Source organism: Corvus cornix, chromosome 20 (genome assembly GCF_000738735.6).
Source record: "Corvus cornix cornix isolate S_Up_H32 chromosome 20, ASM73873v5, whole genome shotgun sequence".
In the NCBI taxonomy this organism is placed as follows: domain Eukaryota; kingdom Metazoa; phylum Chordata; class Aves; order Passeriformes; family Corvidae; genus Corvus; species Corvus cornix.
This window is the reverse complement of record NC_046349.1, coordinates 2238025-2256857: the sequence shown is the minus strand read 5'-3', so window position 1 is coordinate 2256857 and position 18833 is coordinate 2238025.

Sequence of the window (18833 nt, the reverse complement as noted above, 5' to 3'; positions counted from 1 at the left end):
TTGGGCCGCTGTCTGTGCGAGCAGGGAGCTGGAAACCTTTGCACTGAACGTGAGCTTTGTTTTCTGAGCTCGGCTCCTGTGCTGCCCTGCCCAGACCAAGTTTCTGCTGACGGAAATTCTCTGGGGCAGGTTTGATGTCCCACTCAGTAACCCCAGCTTGCCTGGTGATTCAGACCTCTCCAACTGCCTCAGGCACCTTCCCTCCACTTGCTGGCTGACACAACAAAGTAAAGTTTTCCATCCATTTCTTCTGCTCGCAGTTCAAGCCCAGCAACCCTCTGCAGCTGGTTTTTGCTGCAGGGAAGGTGTTAGGAAGAGTAGAAATATTAATTAGAAGGCGCTGACATTTTTTATCCCCATTTCTTTTTCACACTTTCACTCATATTTTTACTCTGAGGAGAGTGCAGCACTGGAGAGGCCATGGGATCACTGTCCACGGAGGGTTTTAAGGCTCAGCTGGGTGAAGTCGTGGCTGAGCTGGTCTAGTGTTGATTCTAATCCTACTTTGAGAAGGATCTTGGGCCAGAGAGCTCCAGACACCCCCATTTCTGTGATTCCTCAGATTCTGTGCCAAGCCAGCCCCAGTTTGCTCTGCTTGAAGAGCCTCTGGAGGAATGACTTTGGGTGAAAGAAGAGGGAGCTGAGGCTGTGATCCCACTTTCCCAAAATGAATAAAAAAAAAGAAAAAGGAATTCTGGCAGTAAGAGAAGCCCCATTTTTATTGATGCTGCACAGAGGCAAGTGATTTTGCATCTAGTTTTAGGAGAGCAGTATAACTGCTTTTGACAGCCTGGTCTAATAATAATAAAAAGGCCCAGCTCCTCATATTGCAACCTGATAGTAAAGCTGGAGTGTGAATTTATCCCATAAAAATTCATCTACCATGGCTAAAGCCCTGTAAATTGAGTCCTGTGTTTTGGTTGTTAAATAAAAACAAAAACACACCAAGAGAAATGACAGAAACGTCGCTCGGCTCTTGTGATTGTGTCTTGTTAAAACATCACTTAGGGTAATTTACAGGCTTTGATTAAAGCATGTATTTCAATGAATTATCGCCTCCCATCTCTCCCCTTCTCCTGCTCCCCCCTCACCCCTTCCATGGGGATGTAAAACACCAGGCTGAGGCTGGATTTCTTCAGGGAGAAAGCAGGAACCCATTCCCCTGCACCATAAACCCCTGCCACACTTTGGTGCTCACTGCCTGTCACCAGCCACGAGCTTTTGTTACAGCTCAGAAGGCCAAAGGAGGGCTGAGATGCTCCCTGTGGTGGCTGGAGAAGTTTTTGGGAAGCAGCAGGGGAGATGCTGCCCCACAGCCAGGGCTGTGCCCCACCTTCCCTGCCCTTCTCCATCCCAAATCCTCGCTCGTGCCCAAATCACTGCCGAGGGTGTTTGCAAGCCTAAAACCTGAGCACCAGGAGAGAAATTTGTATTAAAGTGCTTTCAGACATCAGAGAGTGTTTCTGGGCTGTCTCAGTTAAGCTCAGCTGTGTTAGGAGCAAAAACCCAGGGAGCTGCCTCTGCCAGTGAGTGGAGGGAGCACCTGCAGGGATATCTCCTTTGATCCCTGTCCCAAGAGCCTGGAACATGCAGCTTGTGCTCTCCCTGAGCCACAGGCTCAGCCTTTTGTTGAATTTGAAGGCCTTCAATGGATTGTTCTTCTGTGAACTTGCCCAGCTGCTTTTTGAACCCATCTAAATTTTCTTCTCCGCAGGTTCCTGCAGGAAGAAGATCCCCAGCTGAGCTCTGGGGTGTGTGAAAAGGGCCTCCTGAGGCCTCTTTTGAACCTTCCAATTACTGATTTCACTTCATGGTCCCAAATTCTTGCATTAGAATAGATCACAATGACTCATTTCCTCCCTCCTGCCTTTGTGTCTCATTCCATCTCCTGTGCCTCTCTATTCCAATTTTCTGTTTCCCATCCTGACAGGTCCTAATCTGTTTGGCTGCTTCTCATTTGGGAGCTGTTTCATACCTCTGATGACCTTTGCTGCTTTCCCCTGGACATCTTTCATTCCCACTTTGCTCTTTTCCAAACAGAAGGCCCAGGCTGTGCCCAGCTCTCGAGACGCTGGGAAGCCATGAATTTATGCAGTGGCAGAAAGCACCAAAATAGATGTTCTCTCTTTCATTCCCTAATAATTCCCACTGTTTCATTCGCCTTTTTTTGACCGTTTCTGAGTTTTTCACAGAGCCTCGAGATGCATGCACAGAGCCCAATATTAGAAATACAGAACTGCTGATTAGCATCCCATTTATCCACAGGCACATGCACCATGTCAATTTATCCATATTAGGCTTAATCCAGCATTTGCTTGCCTGCTAAGACAGGTTTTTCTGCAAGTCTTTGCAGCCAGCTCCCTTTTTTTGCTGTTCTGAGAAACTTTGGGTCATGAGGAAATGCAGTTAAAGCAACAGGAATACCTGGAGTTTTATATCATAGAAACATGGAAAGGTTTGGGTTGGAAGGGACCTTAAAGCCCATCTCATTCCACCCCTTTCCATGGGCAGGGACAGCTCCCACTAGCCCAGGTTGTTCATGCAGCTGCAAAGCCATAAACACTTCCCAAACAGCTCATCCCTGCCCGTGATCCTGTCAGGGAAGTGCTTTATTTCTTATTATTTATGGCTTTTATTTTTGTGTGCAGAATTCACAAGATTTGGAGCAATGGAAGAACTTCTCCCTGGGACATTCAGCAGGAAACTGAGGGCATGCAGGAAGGTTTGGGCTGGCCAAGGGTTTCCTTCAGCCCAGATTATCGTTGCCATTTCCATTGCAGTGTCCCCAGACTGAGCCAGCCCCTTGCAGCTCAGAATTATTTGAATTCCTTTGGGTTTGACAGGCTCTGACAGACCCTGATCCATCTCCTACTTCCAAAACTGTTGTTAGAAACCCTGATTATTTCATGCCTTCCATTCTGTTTGTGTGCTGACACTGCTTTCCTGTGCTGTGCATCCCTGGCAGATGTGGGTTTTATAACGAACCACATGAATTTACAGCAAGTCTCTCCAGCAGTAAAATCTGGGAGTTTTCCACCAGCAGCCAGTGAGCTGCAGCAGTAAATGAAGCTCCCTTCCAGCAGCTGCACTGCACTGGAACCAACAAACCCTTCCTGTGTCAGCCCACAAATCAGGCTGAGCTCTCTCTCTGAGAGGACAGGAACGTGCAGGGGCAGAATAACAATGTTTTTCCATGTTAGTGCTATTTCACTTCTGGAAAATAAACATGCAAGCCCTGCCTCTTCATGGGAAACTGATCCTAACTGGTCATCCCAGCTCCCCCCAGAGTAACAAAGATTCTGACACCACCAGAGGACATTTTCACCTGCTCCTGCCAGGACCAGGCTGTTCCCCTCCTGAGCCCTGCAGTGGCTGCAATGGGATGAGCCTCTCTCCACACCCATGAAATCCAAACCTGAGCATCCTCCTGCAGTTCCAGCCTGATGCCAGTCTGTTATCAGCACCTGGCCACCTTCCTGCAGAGCTGAAAGATAAAATCAGCCATTGAGTGGCACCAGGAGGACAGGCAGTGACTGCACTGAAAGGACAGTGGTGCAGACAAGTGGCTGGGCTGGGATAAAGCAGCACAAAACTTCCCTGTGTGGCCCTGAGCGAATCTGATCCACTGGGAAAAGCCTGTGGTGCCTTTCCTCGTGCACCCACAGCATCTTTTATCTGGTGCTGGATCCTCCAAATCCAGCATTTCCCACCAGCCAAACGTGAGCTCTGAACTCCGTGCTCTCAGGGGAGGGAAAGCAGGGACAGACAGATCATTTCTGCCCCTGCACTGCTGAGTTTGCCGCTCCTGGGAGCATCCCTCAGGTGGGTGAATGTCCCATGTCCCTGCTTTGTGTTTGGCACCTGCTGAGCAGTGGAGCTGCCGAGCTCCCGAGCAGCTGGGAATGCTTTGAAGACCTCAGCCTTAGCCAGGGCTGCCTTTTTTCCTCTGTTTTAACAGCAGCAGAGGGGACCTTTGGGCGTTTCAAAGCCCGATTTTAATCACTTACCTGATTGAAGCGATTGCCTCCTTTAACTCTGATATTTCTTGTCATTAGCCTGCCGACCTCTGGGATGAAGGGATTCATCTTCAAAAGCCAAACTGGCTTTGTCTGTGCTGCGCCTGGGGCTGCTCCTGCTTTCCCCAGTGTGGAATTCCCTACTCAGCACTGGTTACAGGGGTCGTGCTCTGCCCTGGAAACCAGGAGGGGCTGCTGCATCTCTGCCAGCCTTGTTGTCCCTGACTTTATTTGCTGTGGAGATATTTAATTGCACTGCCTTAGCGTGGGATTAAAGAGGAGGACGTGTCCCCTTCTCTTGCCAGCTTTAGAGATGCATTTTTTCACATATATACCAGAGAATTCCGAGCACTTCTTGCTGTTTCCTCATTCAGAAGAGCTCTCTGCCACCCGGGGCTGGTTTTTCCTGTTGCAGTAACACCTGGGGATCCAGAGGAGTTCCAGAGCCTGCACCCACCTTGCACTGGGTGCAATGCAGGTGGGACCCACACAGCTTCAGGGGCTGAGGAAATCCAGAGCAGATGGATGGAATGGATGCAGATGGATGGAATGGATGCAGAGGGATGGAATGGATGCAGATGGATGGAATGATGGCAGAGGGATGGAATGGATGCAGATGGATGGAATGATGGCAGAGGGATGGAATGGGTGCAGAGGGATGGAATGGATGCAGATGGATGGAATGGATGCAGATGGATGCAGTGACTGCAGAGGGATGGAATGGATGCAGAGGGATGGAATGGATGCAGATGGATGCAGTGACTGCAGAGGGATGGAATGACTGCAGCTGGATGCAGTGAATCAGCTGGTTGGATGGCTACTGGAAAGCACTGCCTCACACCACTGCAAACCAGTCCTGCCAGGGTCAGTTACTGGGAGTGGGGGCTTTCTGTGACTCCAGCCTGTCTGTGGCCACGGGACAGCCACAATTCCTGGTTTCTCTCTTCACGATGAGTCCATCTGATTTACTCTTTGGCTTTTTATGGCTCAGAAGACATTGGGCCAGTAGACAACAGTCTTGTCTGGGCACAAATCTAGACCAGGACACTTCCAGGGGCACCACAATATAAAAAAAGACATTAAACTGTTAGAGAGCATCCAAATGAGGCCACGAGGATTGGGAAGGGTCTGGAGGGGAAACGTTATGAGGAGCACATGGTTTGTTCAGCCTGGAGAAGAGGAGACTAAGGGGAGACTTCACAGTGGTCTTCAACATCCTCATGAGGGGCAACCGAGGGGCAGCTCTGATCTCTGCTCCCTGTGACAGGGACAGCACCCAGGGAAGGGCTGGAGCTGTGCCAGGGGAGGGTCAGGCTGGGTATTGGGAAAGAAAGGTTCTTCCCCCAGAGGGTGCTGGGCACTGCCCAGGCTCCCCAGGGAATGGGCACGGCCCCGAGGCTGCCAGAGCTCCAGGAGCGTTTGGACAGCGCTGCCAGGGATGCCCAGGGTGGGGTTGTTGGGGTGTCTGTGCAGGAGCTGGGCTGGATGAGCCCTGTGGATGATCCCTTCCAGCCCAGGATTCTCTGTGATTCTCTGATTCCCTGCTCACTATTTCCCACTCTCTGTGAAGCAAGGCAGGGCTGATGCTGTTGGAGCCCTCTGGGGTTCAGTGGTGCTCATGGGGTGGTGGAGACTCCTGCTCCGCGCTGGAAAAGAGGGAACAGCAGCACAGGGATCTGCAGGGTGTGATCTCTGCTGCCAGAGGGGACCCAGCAGCTCTGCCCTGTAGGGTCAGCTGTGCAGTGCCAGAGGTGCCCACACAGCTCACCCACGCCTGGAGAGCTCTGGAATGTGTCCTGACCTCCTTCCCAGTCCTGCCCTCGCAAGGAGCAGCCGGGCCCCAGTGCCTGGACATCACCAGTGACAGGGCAGGCTTTGGTTAATGGCTTCAGTGGCAATGCTGAGGTGAAAACAGAGTGAGGCAAAGCTCTCCCACAGAGAAATAAACCCAAATAAACCTGTCAGAAGGACAGAGCTGTTGTGTGCAAAGCCCTGTGGTTTTACTGCTCAGGAAAGCCCTCTTCTATAAATACCCAATAAATGAGTTAGAGGCTAAATAAAACACCCCATATACTGTAGAGTTGAGACCAACAATCCTAAATGAGCAAACATTTCCGAAGGAATAACTCTGCTTGGTGTCAATTTATGTTAATGTTGTACATGATTGAACCCATTAGAGCAAATATCCAGTAATAAGAATGCAGATACACCATGAACTAATTGCATTAGAGGCTAACAGGGCTCTGTCTCTCCTGCTCCTGCCACTGCTCAGCTCCTTGGGCTGCAGCCAGCACCACATGGAAGGTGCCCTGGGGTCTCCAGGGGTGTTGGTGGTTCGGGATCAAGGCTCAGCAGCAGAGCTGGGGGATGTTCAGAGCCTCCTGCTGCATCATCTCTGTTCAGTTTGTGTTTCTGGAGGGTGAGGGGATGGAAGAGGGGTTTGGCTGGCTCTGGAGAAAGCTTGGTAAAGCACGGAGAAGCAGGATGGGTTCCCTCTCGGGGACAGCACAAAGTGGTCAGATGACAACCTCTGCCCAAAAAACAGCTGGCCCACTTTGAGAGAGGCTCAGAGTATAAATTAGGAAGGAATTGTTCCCTGGGAGGGTGGGGAGGCCCTGGCACAGGGTGCCCAGAGCAGCTGTGGCTGCCCCTGGATCCCTGGCAGTGTCCAAGGCCAGCTTGGAGGGGGCTTGGAGCAGCCTGGGACAGTGGAAGGTGTCCCTGCCCATGGCAGGGGGTGGATGGGATGTGCTTTAAGGTCCCTTCCAACCCAAACCAATTGGGGATCCTCTGATACAATTTTGGGGATGTGCAGCAGAGGCTGCAGCAGCACCATCACCCACTCCCAAACCACTGCCTCGCTCCCAGCACTGGATCCATGCTGGCTGCATCTCCCTGGCAGAGTTCAAGGGCCCAGACTCCCCTCAAACACCTTCGAGCTACAGACAGGAGCTTAACAACCACACTTATTCTCCTGTGATCAGGGCCTGGCTCCTGTTAAGTACCAGACTTCCCAGTGACATTCCTGTGACACCATTCCCAGGAGCCCAGGCAGATGGGCCAGCACAGGAGCGGTGCTTACTCAGTCCAGAGCTGTTCCCAGGCCACTTTACGACTTAGCAATGCACATAAACATATTTTACATGTAAACTGGGCAATTAAGAAGGCAAATGTTTTAAAATACGAGGATTTATTGGCATAAAATTCACCATCTATCAACGCTGCATAAATAGTTTTACATAAAAAGCCATCTGGAAACAGGTTGTTTATCATATTTGTTCAGTTACAACTTGCTGGTTCCGAGGCTGTGCCTCCCTCATTAGCTGTCAAGACAGTTTGATGTGGCTGATGAGAGGTGGATGTACATGAAATCCTGGATGTATTTGGAATTCTGCACGGTGCATAAATATTAACTTGGGTTTCTGGGTAGCTGCACTACTTCACACAGTCCGGACAAGCTCTACACTGGAATTCCTCTGCGAGGAAAAGGCAGGCTGGGAAATTGCTCTTTACACCAGGTCTGGCTGGAAATACTTGTGGTCAGGTCTAGGAATGTGTTTGACCCTCCTGGCATCAGTGGAAGGGTCTGAGGGTGGGAATGATGGTGGCAGTCATTGATTCTGGGAAAGGGAGAGCACACAGAGCCTCACAGCCACAGGAACACACAACCCAAACACGGCACGGAACATTTTCCTGTGTCAAGAACACACCCAGCCTCACATGGCTGCTGTTTCCAGCCAGCCCTGGATAAAGCAGCACAGGTTGTATCCTCTGAAGGGGTGCTGGAGGTGTCCCCCCAGGCTCTGGGCTGTCCCTGTGGGCTGCCAAGGCCTCCTGTGCCTGCCGCAGCCACAGCCAGCAGCCTGGAGTCACAGCACGGAGCCAACAGCCACCGGCTTTTCCTGACATTTGCCGTCTCCCTTGGTTTGGGTAATGAGATCCCTGGTTTTAAATGTCAGCTCTCACGAGGTGATGCTATTGTATTTAGCTCCGTGCCCTTCTCCTGATTCCAAAACACTTGGCAGAGTTACTATAAATAACCCAATAACAAGAGCCAAATGAGTGCTTACAGAGCAAGGGAGAGGGAGTTAGTGCTGGGATACCAGGGAAAGCTTCAGGAATGCTGTCTGCTGCAGGGGGGACAACTGGCCCTTCCCACAGCAGGGCCAGGGGGACACGGCTGCCGAGGGGGACAGGGACATCTGCTCTGTGGCCTGGGCAGATCTGTGAGGTGGGAGGGTGGCTCAGCCACAAGCTGGCATGGCCAGGTGCTCGTGTCCTTGGCCAAGACCTCCAGTGTGTCCCAGCCCAGATGCCCCAGTAAAATGGGGCAATTCCCTCTGCCACCCCTCCCTTTGACTCAGCTCCTTGTTCCTTGCTCCAGCCTGGAACCAGGGGGATTTCATCCTGGGGAGTTGCCTGGGCTCTGTCTGTACTCCCTGGGACACCAACCCAGCTCGTTCCTCTTGTCCTACCACAGGTGTCACTTTCTAAACTGGGGGGAGAAAAATCCTGAACTGCAGAGGCTGCCTCTAACCCTTCAAAACTCACACCCCCCCGAGTTATTTGGACCTCAGGGTGCTGTCAGCTGCCTTGGCCACCCTGTCTTTGTGCCACCTGGATGTCACAGAGAGCACCCTGCAGATGTGGTGAGCTTGTGCACCAGCTGCAGGTCACTCCCAGGAGCCTCCTGGGCCACCAGACCACAGCTGGGAAACCAGGGACCTGCACAGACATGGACAATGCTGTGTGAGGCAGGAGAAGTCCCACAGAAGGTCTCCATCCCCTGCTGGGGTTGTGTGTTGCCCTGGCAGTGAGGCTCTGTGCCCTTTGTAGAGCCCAGAAGCACTAACAGGGATTTTTGGGGCTGGCAGGAAGGTGTCAGCAATGGGATGTTGCCCCTCACTGGCAGAGGGGATGCATTTTACCCTGGGGAGATGCATTTGCTACTTTCTCTTGACTTCTTTACTATGCTGGGACCTGCAGCTGCACTGACACTCAGCCCTCCTGTGTCCAGCTGGAACTGGGTGATGCTCCTACCTCTGCAAAGGGGTTTGAGCAGCGAACCACAGAACAAGAGAGGTGTGGCAGGCAGCTAGCCTGCGGGACAAGGGACAGAGCGGGTGCTCGGTAGGACAGTCCCTCGTACCAGAGGCTTCTGTCGGGTCAGGGTGAGAAGAGAAGCCTCTCCCAGAACGCTTTGTTCTGTCCTGGTAATCTACCCCAGCTCTGCGTTCCGGGCTGGCTGTTGGCCGCTCCACCCCTCGCTACCTCACCCGTTTCATGTCCTGGGAAGTTCTCCGCTCCAGGTTCCCCCCTTGGCCTCTGCCCTCGCCGCTCCCCCAGAGCTCCCCACGGGTCCCCATTCCCGGTCCCGCCCGCGCCGCCCCCGGGCCCTCACAGCGCTGGCTCCCGGCGCTCGCCCGCCCCCGCACTTAAACCTGGGCTCTCCGTTGTTCCCGGTTTCTGCCCCTGGAATCCTTCACGGTGTGGAAGCAACGAGCTGCTCCTGTGGCAATCTGTGCCCAGCTCCTTCCTGCCTCTTTGCCTCTTTGCCCATGTGCTGAAGCTGCCCGCGTTTGTGCGCGCCCGCGTGTGGGGGTGCGCGGCTGATCCCGCCGAGCGGCTTCGCTCTGGAGACGCTTCGGAGAGATCGCAGCAGCGGCAGAGCCCGGGACAGCGATAGAGAGGTTCCATGGATCCCTATTCCCTGAGCAGATCCTCAGGAAGAGCTTCAGGATGTTACTGGGCTGTTTTGATTGTCCCCTTTGCAGAGGCAGCATAACTTTGATCAGTTCAGCAGCGGCGTGAACCGACCCGAGAATGGCTCAACAACAGGGCAGGATGCACTGAGATCGCCCCTTGATGGGCTCTGCTCTTGTTTCTTGAAGGGGAGCTAAAGATGAATGTGAAAACATGGGCTCAGAGGCATTTCAGAGGAGAGATGTATTTTACCTGCACCGTGCTATGAAAGAACACTTTATCTTTTATCACCAGGGTCAATCCCACCAGAGAACCGCCCACTCTCTGACATGTCTGAGCCCTTTAGGATGAGGAAGGATGAGTGACACCACCTCTCCCAGGCTCCCTGGCAGGATGAAACCCCAGAAAGAAGCTGGGGGAAGCACAGAGCCTTCACCACTCACCTCCAGTCCCTGGCTCACTAATTAATGATAACCCATACTAATTAGCAATTACCCCCTGGCTCAGCTCCTCCAAGCTCTCCAGCAGCAAGTCCCAGAGCAGACTCCAGGTGAAGGGAATGGCTTTATCTATTAAGCTGCTCCTGGCATTGTTAATCATGGAGCAGCTCTATCTGGGCACTTTATGGCTGTCACTGCATCCCACTGCACAGCGAGGGCTGGGCTGGAATACAAACCTTGCTTTCCATGAGATTCTCCATCAGCTGCAGAATCAGACACAACTGCACTGTACACACCAGCTCTCGTGGTGCTGTCAGGCAGAAGGCCAGTGGGATACAGCCAGCCCACAAATAGGAAGTACTGCTTCTCACAGGCAGCTGAGGAGTGGCTTTTGCTTGGCCAGATTACCAAACCCCTGAAGATTTTAGGAATTTTGCTCTGTTTTTCACTGGTACAAACCAATACAGCCTCAGGTTGGTGGCGTGTAAAATAAGGGGTGCAGTTCCCAGGTTAGAGAGAAGGCTGGAAAAAAGGCTGAAGGGCTTCCTCAGATCCTGGAGTGGAAACTCCTCCTGTTTCAGAGCAGTAATGATTTCTAATGATTAAGAAGCAATTAAGGCATGCCCCCACCAAGAGCACCTGAACCGTGGATGCTTCAGCAGGAGCAGCACTGCTGTTCCAGTCTGAGGCTATAAAACATGCTGGGCTGAGCACACAAACATGGCAATGGAGCACTTTTGCTGCAGGTTTCCTGAAATACCTTCAAAGGGTCGAAAAATCTTGGGTATCCTTAACTCCACTTCCACACAGAGAGGCAGAGGAGCAGTGGGAATTGACTGTGGATTTTTAGTTTCCACATCAGCTCTCTAGCAACAGATAATGGAATAAATGAATTGTGAACTGATTCAGTGGCTAGATATCAACAATTAAGTAGCTTGAGATCCGCAGAAAAAGAGGAGCATCTAATAGGAGCATTGATTACTGACAGTGTGAGCCCCTAAATACTTGGTGCTGCTGCTCGCTGCAGAGCAAACCTCTCCAGTTCCCCACATCTCATCTCCCTGGGCTACTCTTTTCTTGTTGTTTATATTCAGCAACAGAAAAAAAAAGCCCCTGGCATCAGTGCAGGCAGCAAAGGGCTTGGCAGGTCACCTCTGCGCAGCCACGTACATCCCTTAGACCCCGGTCAGGCAGCAAACCCTCATCTCCCCCGGGCTGCTGAGATGTGGAGAAGCTTCCTGAGTCTCTAATGTGACATGAAACCACCAAATCTCCCTTCTCTCCCCGAGCTAATAAGGGGCAAGGAGGCAAAAGCAGAGGTATTAATGCAGCAGGCTGCCAAACACGCTGCTGACAGCAGCGGAATGGGAAATATCGCAGAGGGAGCAGAGTGAGATGCCAGGCAGGAGTTCATAAAGGCTGAGAGCATTCACACGGCTCTGTAGGATGGATATGTCACTGGCTCCTTCCTGCCTGGGCCTGGGCAGGAGGGGACACACTGGTTTTGGGGCTGTCTCAGCCTCTCTGCAGCCCTCTGGCAGTGCCAGCTGGTGACAGGCAAAGCCCAGCATGGAATGAGGATAATGGGATAGGGGTGTTGGAATTAGCTGATCTTTAAAGCCCCTTCCAGCCCAAACCATTCTGTGGTCCTGTGATCCCAGCCAGGTCAGCAGCACCATGGGGCTTTGCCCAGAAGTCAGTGCGAACAACAGTCACTGCAGAGATCCAGAAACCTCCATTTTTTCTGTGTTTTTAGGCACCATTACTCCCGCTTTCCATGGTGGCAGAGGCTCTGGAAACCCCCTGTGGTGGTGTTGTTGCAGTATGCCCTGAGCTGTAAGCACAGTCATCTCAAATAAGAGCAGATTCTAATACAAGATTTTGGGGCAGAGGTTTTGAGAGCTTCAGCTGAGTAAATACCCCAACACGGAGGTCTCTAACCAGAGTGATGCTCAGAGCAGCTCCCAATTAACCTTTTCCCTTGGTTATTCCAGCAGGCTCCAGGACACAGCAGGAGTGACAGAGCAGCTCCGTGGACAGACCAGTGAGAGCAGCACTTTAACCTCTCAGGGCAAATTCATAATTCAGTACCAGGATTAATAGCATGTATCACATTTAAAGCCCTTAATATATGTGGCCAGGCAGATTAGCAGGTGAATATGAAATTAGTGCCCTAGCAGCAGGCACGAATTATTCAGGGACTGACTGTCCTGCCCTACAACAAGCAGCAGAGCCAGGGGCCTTTGGGTGGGCCAGGAGTATGGAGCACCCATAAATCTGTACCCAGCCCACTTCCAGCATGAAGAAACCCAGTCCTACAGGGCTGAACAGGGGTGAGGAATATCAGCAATTAGAATCTAGAGAGCTCTGTGTTTTCCAGAGCCCTGTGAATTGCAGGGTCCAACCAGCACATCCCAGAGAACCAATTCCCACATTTCACCCAAAGGACACACAGCAGCAGGGAGAGGCTGTGCCTTTCTCTGGGCCCATCTAAACTCAGCAGTGTCCAGAGGATGAGTTTGGTGATGGAAGTGTCCCAGGCCAGGCTGGACGGGGCTTGGAGCAGCCTGGCACAGTGGAAGGTGTCCCTGCCCATGGCAGGGGGGTGGGATGGGCTTTAAGACCTTTTCCAACCCAAACTATTCCACGATTCTGTGTTTTCTGAACTTACAGAGTTGGGGGCGAAGTTCCTTGCTGGGGGGGAAGGCAGGAAGCTCCAGGGTCCTGCTGCACAGCCACAGCTGTGATCCCAGGCAGTTCATTCAGTAATGCTGGATTTAAATGAACCTCCCAAGGAGCCAGCTCAGATGGTGACAGCCCAAGGATTTCTAGCATGGAAGCACACCCTAAAACCATAGAATCATGGAATGGTTTGGGCTGGAAAGGACCATGTCCTTTCACCCCTGCCATGGGCAGGGACACCTTCCCCTATCCCAGGGTGCTCCAAGCCCTGTCCAACCTGGCCATGGACACTTCCAGGGATCCAGGGGCAGCCACAGCTCACAGGGAAGAATTTCTCCTCAATATCCCATCGAACCCTGCCCTCTGGCAGTTTGAAGCCATTCCCCCTCATCCTGGCACTCCAGGCCCTTGTAAACAGTTCCTCTCCAGATTTCTTCTAGGTCCCCTTCAGGTACTGAAAGGCCACAAGAAGGTGACCCCAGAGCCTTCTCTTCTCCAGGCTGAACAATCTCAATTCTCTCAGCTTTTAAAAGCACACACCACCTTTCTCTACCTCACCTCTCTGCTTTTCCTCTTGAGCACCCAACAGCTTGAGCTGTGCCAACAGCAGTGACCCTACAGCCTCTCCACTGAGCTTTGGGATCTCAGGATTGGCCCAAGCACTTGTTCATGCCCTGGGGCATGGCAGGAGGGAGACTTCCCCCCATGAACAGCTTGCAGAGTCAGAAGGGTTTTGCACTTTGAGTTTGATGTCAGAGCGTGTCTCATACTCTTGGCTTTTTCAACATTATATGTAGCTCCTGGAAGAAAAAAGTCCTTGAGAGCAAAGTGCCAAGAGATTTTGAAAAGATCACAGAAGCCTCGAATTCTAGCGTCATTCAGGTTGGAAAAGACTTCTAAGATTGAGTCTAACCATTCACTCAGCTCTGCCAAGCCCCCCACTAACCGTGTCCCCAAGTGCCACATCCACACATTTTTGAAGGCCTTTAAGGATGGTGACTCCACCACTGCCCTGACCACCCTTCCTCTGAAGGAATTTTCCACAGCATCCAATCTAAACCTCTACTGGCACCACTTGGGGCCGTTTCCTCTTGTCCTGTCCCTTGTTCCCTGGGAGCAGAGCCTGACCCCCACCTGGCTGCAGCCAGGGAGGTGTCAGACAGCTGTAGAAAGATACAAAGCCCTTCTCCTCCCAAGGGGAACACAGCCCTGCCGGCCTGCTGGGTGGGCACCCCCTTTCCAGAAGGGCAGAGGAACCCACCTGCAGAGCCTCTGCTGATTGCAGCCACACCAGCACCTTGCAGGCACGGGCACCAGCTCAGCTCACCCAGCTCATTCTGGCTGCATGAGGATGCTGGGATCGCCCCTGCAGCTCCTGGGTGTGCCGAGCTGTGGGATCAGCTGCACTCCCCACACATCTGGGGCTCTGCTCCAGACACCTCAGGGCCCCTCAGCAATGAACTGGGGGGGGGGGGGTGCAGGGGCAGGGCCCAGCCCTCCACACCTTGTTCCCAGTGATGCCTATTGATTTTTGCCTTTTTTTCTTTTATACATTCTCTGTGTTCTTTACACACATATTTGGAGCTCTGTAGTCTATATTGCATTCCTAGCTCGTTTTCCCAGTACTTTTCCCTGCCCTGTTAGGCAGAAAGACAAAACACATTCCAAAGCCCTGTCCTTTCTTGGTTCTCCCAGGGAACTAAGGCTGAAAACCAGCTCTTCAGACACATTCTCATTGCCAAGGGTCAGTTCTGTCTGAGGGGAGGATTTAGAAAGGGCTTGGACTGGGGGGGAATTGCATCACCACTTGTGCTCCTAATTGGTGCCTTTGTGTCAATTAGGCTGATTTGCCAAACTTATAAAACTGTGTGCACCCCCATGGTGAGTGTGGGCTTTTGTGGACATTTTTCCATAACTGCCCCTGGAGGCCTCCAATAAAGACCAGCTTTTATATTACCTCCCACACTAATATTATCTCGAAAGTGTGTGCTGTCTCATTTCCAGGTTCTGAAGGCATCACCAGGACCAGGCCAGCAAACAGCAGCTGGAAAGCTCGGGTTGCCCAGCTGCAGCGTCCATCCCTGTGTGTGTGAGTGATCTCTCAGCAGAGCTGGGCTGGTGACAGGCTTGTGAACCTCGCTCCTCGCTCCAGCAAACCTTGGTTTGTGTTCCAGTCACTGCAGGGGATAAAGGAGGTTTGGTTCAGGTGTGACACACACGGCAGACAGCAGGCACGGGTTGTTGTGGCTGCCTAATGATGCTCAGGGAGAGCTGGGAGAGGCTCAAACCAACCAGGGGAGCAGAAAGGGATCTGCCTGCTCAAACCCCTGCCTCACACGTGGCACTGGGCAAAGGAGGAGCTGCCAGAGGCACCCCCGGCCTCCCTGCTCCTCATCACTGCCAGGGCTTGTTCATAGCTGTGAGGAGGAGTTTAATTAGGCACCACAAGGAAAGGTCCTTCTGCAGCACTGGACTGCACACCTGAGGCTGCTGTGAGGTGTTTTTGCAAAGATGCCCCGTGGGGTGTAAGCAAAGCCCCCGAACTTCAGCCATCTGATCACACCCAAAACTCATCAAATTAAACGGCAGCTCACAGAGAAAGGTGAGAAATAAAAAAGAGCCACTGAGAGAAAATATCTGTATCTGTGTGACCCTGAGGAGGATGTAATTGGCACTGGTGGGACATGAGGGATTGTCACTGGCTTTTACAGGGCCACTTTATCAGTGATCCCAATTCCTGAGATCCATCCCAAGAGCAAACTGGGTCAAATATCCCCCAGATTAATTCCTAACTTGGAGTAAGGACTGTGTGAATCTGCACCTCTGCTGCACACAAGCCCTTGTGCAGGCTGATGGCCACACCAGGCTGTGCCTTTGGGAAGTGCTGTGTTTGCAGCTGGGAGAGGGAGAGAGCAAAGCCTGGTCCTGGTGGAGCCAGGCTGGGAAAGGCTGTGTAAAACAACCCAGCAGCTTCTGATCCACAGCTGTCCCCAGGGTGAAACACAAACAGCAGGGTCCAGCAGGTCCCCTGTCACTGCAGAGCTAAAAGGCACTGAAATAATGTGCAATGAGAAAGAATTTATTTTATGTTTTTATATTTTTTTGACACCTGACTACTTGCTTCCACTCTGGAGGAAAGGAGGTGGAGCTGAGAAGGAGCTGGGCAGGTTCTGGTGGTCCCAGGGGCATTAGACATGGATGCTGTCCCCCAAAGGCTCAGAGGAAAGAAGCTGCAGATAAAAATCTGGGATTTCATCCTTCTTTCCTAATGCCCGTCTGCAGCTTGAATGAAAGCCAGCACTGCCTGTGCTCCCAGTGAAGAGGGACCTGCTCTCCTGCACATCTCCCTTGTCAAGGGCTTCACCACAGGCTTTCATTCCTGCCATGACTTCCAGTGGCTCTCACAAACATATTTGGCCCCTCTGGATCTTCACAAAATATTGCCTTTGAGTGTTCACTGCAGAACTGGACATGGGCCAGCCACAGAATGAATTCTTTTTCATTTTGTTTGTTAGAATTATTTTTACTTTATTAGATTCTGTGTGATTTTGACCACGTCAGGTGGCCACGTGAGGGAGAGCTGGGTCCCTGCTAGCTGAGCCTGTGCAGAGATGAGATGAGATGAGATGAGATGAGATGAGATGAATCAGAATGTAAACTTGGTGCATCACAGCCTTATCCTGGGGAATTTTAATGTCCCAAAGGGACATCGGGGTCACCTCGTCTTCCCTCCACACCCCAGACATCCCTGTGCTCCTGTTTGAAGTGGGCTGCACCCACAATTAGCACATCCAGCTATTATTGTTCATTGCATGTGGTGCAGAAGCCTTCATTCATCATTTTAACAAGGATTTTCTTCGTTAAAAGGGCCCATATAGTTTATTTATAGCCTGGATGAGTTTATCCTGTGCTTTTAGCTTTAGATCCTACTGGACCTCTGGTGTTAAATCTCTCTGCCTTATTTTGGAACCACTCGTCCTTAACCTCCTCTTGGCTAAGTTCATCTGACTGAACTTTGGGAATTATTCACCAGCCTGACTTTATCTCATTATCGAATCTCTCCTCTGGTGCCTTCCTAAATGTCTCCTCCGATTTAGGGGAATCCTCCTTCGGTTGTGGCTGTTATTGAACACCTGTGCCTGGGGCACTGCTGTGGACCTGCACTCCAAGGGCTGATTCCCCTCACGCCTTCCCTGTCTCGCCTCTCCCCAGCCCAGCCGTGCCTCCCCTGCAGCCTTTCTCCAGTGGGAATGGCTCCACATCCATCCCCATTTCAGTGCACACGGTTTCCCACATACGCCAACAGCAATAAGACCTCTCCAGCAACTTTTTGCTACCTGAAGCTTTCAGAGAATCAGGGAATATCCTGAGCTGGGAGGGACTCACAGGATCATCCAGCCCAGCTCCGGGCCCTGCACAGACACCCCAACAACCCCACCCTGGGCATCCCTGGCAGCGCTGTCCAAACGCTCCTGGAGCTCTGGCAGCCTCGGGGCCGTGCCCATTCCCTGGGGAGCCTGGGCAGTGCCCAGCACCCTCTGGGGGAAGAACCTTTCTTTCCCTGATACCCAGCCTGACCCTCCCCTGGCACAGCTCCAGCCGTTCCCTGGGTGCTGTCCCTGTCACAGAGAGCAGAGATCAGTGCCTGTTTATATTTTCTCCTGGGTCATCAGTACAAATATTGAACAGCACAGAGCCCACGTGCCCATCCTTGCAGGACCTCGTTCCAGCATCCTTCTGAGCATGGGCAGGGATTCACAGCCCAGATTCATCCCTGGGAAGCTTTAAAAGGACCTGGAGTGACAGGACAAGGGAAAATGGCTTTAAATTGAAAGAGAGGAGGTTTAGGTTGGATATTGGGAAGGAATTTTTCCCTGTGAGGGTGGGGAGGCCCTGGCACAGGGTGCCCAGAGCAGCTGTGGCTGCCCCTGGATCCCTGGAAGTGCCCAAGGCCAGGTTGGACAGGGCTTGGAGCAACCTGGGACAGTGGAAGGTGTCCCTGCCCATGGCAGGGGTGGGATGAGATGAGCTTTAATATCCCTTCCAACCCAAACCAGTTGGTGATTCCATGATTCTAAGTTTTCCATCTATTTAACATGCACCATGTTGAACCCATTACACTGTCATTCCTTAATTAAAATTAATCTTATTATATCAAGAAAAACATTATCCTCACACTCATCGCAGTGCTTACAAGCAACCCACAGCCCCTTTGCAAAGCCCAGGCATGCAATTCCTGAAACCATTTAATTTATAATTAACCATTTAATTTATAATTAATAGAGAAGCACTGAAACAACCAGAGGAAAAATTTTGGCAATAGCTGGAATGCATCTTTCCATCCCAAAGGCCTTGAAGAGTAACTCTCAAAGCTCCTTGTGGGCTGAGGAGTCCTTCCTGTTGGTTCATCTGATTTGGGATCGTTTCTGGAGACCAACAATGAGGTTTTTATTGTGTAAGTAGCCCAGGAGGGGACTTGCCCCAGCAGGGCAACTCTACCTTGGCAGACCTGGACCTCCTCATCTCCTTTCTTTCCTTCCCAGGAAATGCTGAAAACATTTTCTTCTCAAACCCCTTCCTGGAATACCCTTCTCTGCCTAACTCACCCTGAAGGAATAAAGAACATCTCATTTGGGGCAGCCTGGAGTCAGGAACACGATCTGCTCCCCCTCCTGCACTGGGAGAGCTGGCAGGGAAAGATCCACTGCAGAGATTTCGGGAGAGGGAGGGATTTTCTCGGGGAGAGGATCAGCAAAAGGAAGATGAGTCTTGAAAAAACACCTTGCTACTTTTCAGCTTTGTGTGCACAGAGGGAGCACAGAAGCAGGGAGCTGTAGGCACTGGATTTGAAGTCTGACTGACAGCAGGCTAGAGATGCTGGAATAATAGGGAGGCATTGTCAGTGTTCAACAAGGCCTGGAAATCACAGGAAGTTGGAGGAAAAGGAGTGAAAGCACATAAAAAATAAAAGGATACAGAGGAGCAGCTGAGT